Source organism: Globicephala melas, chromosome 10 (assembly GCF_963455315.2).
Source record: "Globicephala melas chromosome 10, mGloMel1.2, whole genome shotgun sequence".
In the NCBI taxonomy this organism is placed as follows: domain Eukaryota; kingdom Metazoa; phylum Chordata; class Mammalia; order Artiodactyla; family Delphinidae; genus Globicephala; species Globicephala melas.
The window spans coordinates 2343293-2350874 of record NC_083323.1 but is presented as its reverse complement, the minus strand read 5'-3'; the positions used below and the strand labels follow the sequence as shown (position 1 = coordinate 2350874).

Genomic DNA, 7582 nt, shown 5'->3' with positions numbered 1-7582 from the left:
TGGCTCCTTCCTCATCTTCAAAGCCAGCAATGAAGGGCCAAGTCCTGGCACATTGCCGCACTCTGACCTCCCTGCCATGGTCACATCCCCTCTGACTGCTTCTGCCTCCCACTTCCATTTTTAAGGACCTTTGTGATTACAATAATTGAGGATAATCTCCTTAGCTTAAAGTCAGTTGATTGGCAACCTTGATTCCATCTACAACCTTAATTGCCCTTTGACATGTAACTGAACATATTCACAGTTTCCAGGGAGTAGGACATGGACATCTCGGGGGGGCAGGGGGAGGGTGGCATTATTCTGCCAAAGCACGCCAATCCACCAATTTTGTTTTCTTAACAGTTGGCTCCTTCATTGATCCTTGCTTAATTCTCCAGTTTTATTTTCCATCATTCTCTACTTTGAGCCAATGTTCACAGTAACCATATATCCTAGTTTGCCTGGATGGTACAGGATTTGACCCCTTTCATTATCAAGCAGGTTCTGATTGGGATGGTCAGTTACATGGTTGTTCTATGTTCCACCCATCCAGACCACGTGGAGTTCCCCAGTAACACTGAACTGTCTCACACGTGCAGCCTCTGCACCATTCTGCCCTTGCAGGGGGTCTCTGCTCTCCATCCCACATCTGTTTGGAAACACAGCTCATCCTTCAAGGGTGAACCCCCATGTCCTATCTTTTGTTAAATTTTCCTGCTCAGTGGAGGCATATTTGCTCATATCTTCCCTTTTGCCAACCCTGCTCCTAGTACAGGACTCTGTTACTAAAGGTGGAGCGTAAAGGAAGTGTTGTGTTCTCTCTCCCTTCCTGAGCATGAGCTCCCTGAAGGCAGAAAGCATCTCAGATCTCCAGACACTCGCCTAAGACCCCTGCACGGAGTTACCTCTTGGTAAACATGGACAGAGTTGAAATAAATGAGCATCCATCCTCTTGGGGAAATGCAGAGCTAGAAAGGCTCAGCTCCTTTCTCCGCTGCACATAAAAAGAAATTAATGTACTGATACACCATTGAGTACATGTAAAAGTCCCTTTTAGTTTTATTCATTCAAGCCATAAGTTGTTAACTGTAGAAGGAATTAGAGAACTTTTAGAATCACTGTTTTGCAGCCTCTGTAGAATTAATCGATCCAGGCAATGCTCATCGATGGGTAAATCCATCAGGTGAAGGGCAGTAAACTTGATAATAGGAAGATCAAGATGCTACCACTTAAAACCACTGGCTGATCTTAACATCCCTAAAGACGGTCGTAAAGTGTGGCTCCTGATGTCATGCGGCATGGATCATGCAGCTCTGCTTATAACATATTCTTCCCCAAAATATTACATCTGAAACGACTCAAAACTCTAACCTTCCATTTACAAAAAAAATGGGGAATAGAAGATCAGCCTGATGACACCACAAGGAGCAAACAGACAAATCCCACTTGGTTCATGTTATACAGGACAATTGATCTAAATTCTAAAACAAACTAATGTACAAATAAAAGGGGATGAGAGACGCCGGAGCAATAAAGGTACTTAGGAGAGTTAACAACCACATTCAATGTATCAACCTTGTTTGGATTCTGATTCAAACAAACCGACCCTATACAGACACTCAGGAACAGTCTGGACTGTGGGTTGGAAAAATGCAAGAAATTATTAATCGTGTCAGATGTGATATGGGGTTTGGTTATAAAGGAAAATGCTCATTTTTCAGAGATACTCGCTGACACATTTATGAGTGAAATGATACAATCAATATCTGGCATTTGCAAAAAAAATAGGTTTAAAAAAGGGAAAATTCACAAACGAATAAATGAAGCAAATGTGAAAAATAAGACCTCTCTACTTTCAGGTATGTTTGAAATTTTGTACCAAATAAAAAAAATAGAAATCATTGAGTATACGTCTTAAGTGATTAAGTTAGTGAGTAAAATAGTTTTCTCCTAACTATGTAGCAAATATTTTCAGCAGTCAACGGGGAAGTCAGACCTGAAGAGCTGGGGTCATCGGGAAAAGGTTCAAGACCAAAAAGTACATCACTAGACTCGCGTAGTCAGCAGGTGCCCGCCTTGTTTTACACTTGGGAAATCACACAACGGGCAATGGTCCTCAGTGGCTGCAAACTCTGCTTCTGGTCTTTCCAAGTAGCGGGCAAGCCTCCTTTGCCCCTCCATCTTCCACAAAGCCCCGTGTGTCTTCTTCACACAATAGACATTCAATTCCTGTCCCTGGATGAATGAGGGGATGGATGGCTGGGTCTTTGCACAGTTGCGATACCATAGCTTATGAATGAATGGATGAGGCTAATAAAAAAGACCATGTTTTGCAGTGAAATTACTTCACAGTCCTTCTGGGTCCAGAGACGCTTTTTCTATAGACGTTGTGTCTATAAATCCATATCTACCAGGTCAGGCTCTGGAGTGAATGACTTACCAACTTCCTATCACAGCCCCAAGGATTCTGAAAGACTCAGAGACGGTTTGAAATCAAAGGGAAAATTATTTCCCCATTGAGAGCTACACACACTGAAGACTAGGGGATGTAGAGGTAAGAAAAGAACAACCCACTATTCCCGAACACTAGATCTGCAGGAGTTCAAATTCATGAATCTCCACGCTGATCATTCAGTCGGTTTTCTACATTAAAAACAAAAACAAAAACCAAAAAAACAAAAACCAAAAAAACCCCAAACAAACCCAGAGGAACTGGTTTGCATTAGAATCTCATAATATGCTATAAAACCCATGCCAGAGCCAGCATCCAATTTAAGAATCATTTCTCTCATTTTATGTCTGCCATCCTGCCTCTGCCTCTTTCTGCTTATTGGATTCTCCCTTCCCTCCCTACCAGGACCCTTCCCTCCCCACGCTGCTTCTCTCTACCTCCCCCCATAGTAAATGTGGGGACCTTGGTCTGGCCAGATGTCTGTGAATTGGAGAAGTCAAAACAGTCATGTGCTGAGAGCCCTGGCCCCCAGATCTGGGGCACCTGTGAGTGGAGCCTTGTCCCTTTGGGTCTGGTTTAGAAACACAACTGGAGACAGGGGCTCAGCTTCTAAGGGTCTCCAGAAATCTGGGTGCTGGGACAGGGTCTGGTAAGAACAGAAACCAAGCCAGCTCTTTCTGAGCCTTGTCTCCTCCCGCCCCAGCCCCTCAATCTGTTCACCCGTGTTTCTCTCAACCTTTCTCTCCACTGGAGAGGTCACTCCAAGGTTGGAGGAAAGGCTCACAATTGAGCCGAGAGGAAACTGATCCGTGGGAAGGATGCTGGCCATTCTGCTCAGATACCTTGCCTGGCTCCTTACCACCTGCCCGGCACACCTGGTGCTCTCGTTAACTGTATTCACTCTCCAGCCAACATTTATTGTGGGAGATGAGCAGAGGCAGTAGTGGACGGTCCAAACAGGGCCCTTGGACTCCAAGGGTGTGGGTCCGTGTGAGAGGAAACGGATAACGAGCACATTAAATAAGTAAACAAATAATGGACATCCAGCACTTGCTGTGCTTTGGGAAAGATCAGGCTAGGTAATGTCCCAGACGGCGGTCCCTGAGGGTGGGGAAGGAGGAGATACTGAGTAGAGGTTCAGGTCCACAGGAGAAGGGCTCTCTGAGAAGGGGACGGTTGGTTGGGGCCTGAAGGGAGAGCAGCCACAGGAAATCTGGAGGAAAACATCCCAAACAGAAAGAACGTGAAATGACACCCTGGACTGGAAATGAGTTTTGTGGAGTCTGAGGTCAACCTGGGGCATATTGTAAATCAGAGGAGAAAAGGAGGAGGTGACATCAAGTGAGGACCAGGTCTGCATCTCTGGGCTCCTATGGCTCTGCTTCTGGTGTGATGGAAACCACCAGAGTGTTTTGACAAGAGTTGTGACCTGGGTGCTTTATGCGTCCAACCATTCACTCAGCTGCCATAGAGCAGAGAGGATGCAGAAAAACCCGAGAGGAGGCTGTCCTAGTGAAGCAGGAGCTGGCTGGGACTGAGGTCGTAGCTGTGACCATGAGTAGAGGGGAGGGGACACTAATGCATGGTGTGTGGGCTGCAAAGAAGACGCCATTCAATGACCCTCCCTGGTTTCGGGTCAGAACAATGGGGTGGTAGGCTATAGTTTTCTAAGGTGGAGAAAGCTACAGTCATCGTGGATCTAGGGGCTAAAATCAATGGTACTGCTCAGCCAGGTAAGAGCGTGACGCAGTTACACATCAGATGAGAAATGCCATGCAAGTAGCTGATGGATGTACATGTCTAGCGCTCAAGGCTGTGGCTCCGGCTGCAGGGAGGGACTTGGGAGTCATCAGCAGGTGGGAGTTACCTAAAGACAGGGGAGCAGGCAGGTGACCCAAGGAGAACGTGTAGCCAGAGGGAAAGGAGAGATGAAGGAGGGGCCTTGACAGAGTATCTAAGGAGTCGAGAGCTCAGAGAAGAGACGGGCCCACAGAAACAAGGAGGACTTTGGTCTGGACGAGAGGGTGCCTCTGCGCAGCACAACTACAACCCGGAGATAATGCAGGAGGTGACCCCTGGGGTTTCTGAAAATCTGCAAGAGGCCGGCAAACTGGTTAGGACCCCAAGGAAGGGAAGGACAGCACAGTGGCAGGAGGCCTCCTGTCTCCTCACCCACAGAAGAAAGGGACCCTGGCATTTCCCATCCCCCATGTGAGCAACAGAAGCCGGCCCAGGTGACTCATTTCTCCCCTGGACCAAACACGAGTCCTCCAACAACACCAGGTGATCCCAGAACCACTGTCAAGGGGATCAATTGGGAGCTTTGCCAAAAATAAGTAGGCAGGGGAGACACTCTCCTTCTCCACCAGACCTGAGGCTGCCCCCAACCTAGACATACAGGGATGCTGGGGGCAGCACAAGAGGGACCACACCAAAGCAAATGGTGCAGCCTGGGAGCCATCTTGGTCCCCGCAGCCCTGAGACATCCCTCCTCCACCCCGACAGTGGGGATCCTGGGGGCACCAGCGAGGGTTCCCCCCACGATGACTGCCTGGACAGGGAATTCTGAGACCTCCCTCCATCATCAAGAGACACACAGGGGCTGGTCTGCAGAAACCCCTTCAGCCCCTCAGGTGGAACCAACAGTACTCCAACAGCACCAGGTAAGCCAAGCAGCCCAAAATAATACAGCAAAAACTCCAGAAATTAAACTGTCATTGGAACCATCACCTCCCAAAGTAGGCCAGGACTTGTGTGCTAATGTAAACAGGGTGAAATAAAAGATTAAAATAAAAGATTTAAATGGGGCCCAGGGTCTCCTAACATAATAGACAAAATGTCTATGATACACTTGAAAATTAGCTACTTTACCAAGAACCAGGAAAATCACAATTTGAATGAGAATAGATAATTAACAGACAGTGACACCAAGATGAAGGTGATGCTGGAATTATCTGACAAGATTTCAAAGCAGACATCATAGAAATGCATCAATAATCAGTTATAAATTTTCTTGAAACTAATAATAAAAAAAGTTTCAGCAAAGAGATAGAAGTTGTAAAAAAGAATCAGACGGAAATTATATAACTAAAAAATATAGTAACAACAAAATTTTTAAACTTGCTGGAGAGATGCCACAGCAGGTGTCATGTATGGTATCCTGTCCCAGCAGTCCCAGCACACTGATGCAGTGACACAGAGGGAACAAGATGGGAACAAAGATCATGTACTGAGAACTTAGCAGCTGTGTTCTCAGAACTCACCCAAACTGCACAGCATCCTGTGAGGTTCATAGTGTTATTGTTCCCACTTTACGGAGGGTGACGCTAAAATGTAGAGACATGAAAAAACATTCCCATAGTCACACAGTGGGTGAGAGGTCCAGCTGCTGAGCACACGGAGCAGCCGTTTCAGGAGTATGGTGTCAAAGGAGGCACAGCAGGGAGGTTTGAGGAGGGGATGGACAGTAAGGCTGCGAGCAGACAGACCTACAGAGCCCATGGCCAGACACATGAGTCTGACCTCTTGGGTGTGCCACTTAGTTGTGAGACAAGCATTAAAGAACCCACAAAGTTACCTACGTGCAGACTGTACGTGAAGAAGGTGAGATGCGTGAGGACTTGCTCATTGCCATAGCAGATGCCAGGGAAAGAACCAAGTGCTAGCAGTCAGTGGGGCTGGGATGCTGAGTGAACAGCAGAGGAGCAGAGTCAGGCATTTTTTGTAAATTACATTAAAGCAGCCACTGGAATGATGAGTGGAAGTTGGCCAGATCATATCCCTCTTTTAAAGCACCCCAGTGGTGTTCCAACTCCCTTGGATTGAAGTCCAAGGTCTGTCTGGTCTTACAGGCCTCCGTGAGCAGGCCCCTGGCTGTCCCTCTGTGCTCACCTCCTCTCTGAACCTCCCGGGCACACGTCCCTCTCAACCTTGGCACCACTGCTGCTTCTGCCCAGAATTCTCCTCCTTCACACACGTGGGATCTACTCACTCCCAGGCTTCAGGTCCCACTCAGGTGTCCCCTTAGCAGATAGGAGGAACCAGGTTAGAACAACCTGAAAAAGAGTATAAATAAATATAATCAGACAGATTAAGGGCATAAAAGTATAAAGTAGAAATCAATAAGCAGATTTGCAGAAAAATCAAACAGAATGTCTCAGAAATAAAAATTATACATATATGCAAAATCTAAAGCTCGTTGGTCATACTGAGCACCATATTAGAGACAGCGTAAAAGAGACTTAACAAACTGGAAGATAAAACTATGGAAATTAACCAGGAGGAAGCACACAGAGGTAAAGGCTTTGTCTAAACATGTCTTTATTTATCTTCACTATTGAATTACAGTTTAGGAAGATGGACAGAGATGTGTGTGGTTACTGTTAGCGCATTTAGTATTCTGTTGTGTTACAGCCTCATTTATCTACCAGGTATCAATGTTTATTGCAAAACAATAGTAATGAAGACAGTATGATATTGCTGTGGGGACAGACAAACAGGGAAATGGGACAAGGAGCCCTGAAACAGGTCCCTGTGTATGTTGGTGTGAAACAGAGATGGCCCTACACATCAGCATGCAGAGGATGACCATTCAATAGATGGTTTTGGGGTGTTGGGTTTTCCATATGAAATAAAAATGCAATAAAGACTATACTTTCAGGGATCATTTCTATAGTCGGTGTTTTGTGACACCGACACTAGAGGGGTGGGAGGGAGACACAAGAGGGAGGAGATATGGGGATATATGTATATGTATAGCTGATTCACCTTGTTATAAAGCAGAAACTAACACATCACTCTAAAGCAATTATACTCCAATAAAGATGTTAAAAAAATGCAATAGATCCCACCTCACATCACACATCAAGTTAAATTCCAGGTCGATTAAAGATATAAACAAGAAACACACATCCTCAAGCTTTGAGCATTCAACGTCATATCTGTACCTCTTCTGGGTAGGGAATGGGATCTTACATAAGACACAGGATGTGCACATTATACCTGAAAGTATCAAAGCTGGATACAAACATCTAAATCTCAGAAACGTAATAGTGATCAGAAGTATGAATTTCAATATATAAATCCAATATGTTATAGAATATAAATAATTCTTCTAAAATTAAAAAAATGCAAAACAGTGAGATTAGAGAA

The 7582-nt window shown here is 45.5% G+C and overlaps 1 pseudogene; it reads left to right on the top strand.

Annotated features, from left to right (window-relative positions):
* Positions 1 to 7075: 7075 nt before the first annotated feature.
* LOC115853118 (small nucleolar RNA U3) lies at positions 7076 to 7204 on the top strand (annotated as a pseudogene).
* The last annotated feature ends 378 nt before the right edge of the window (positions 7205 to 7582 follow it).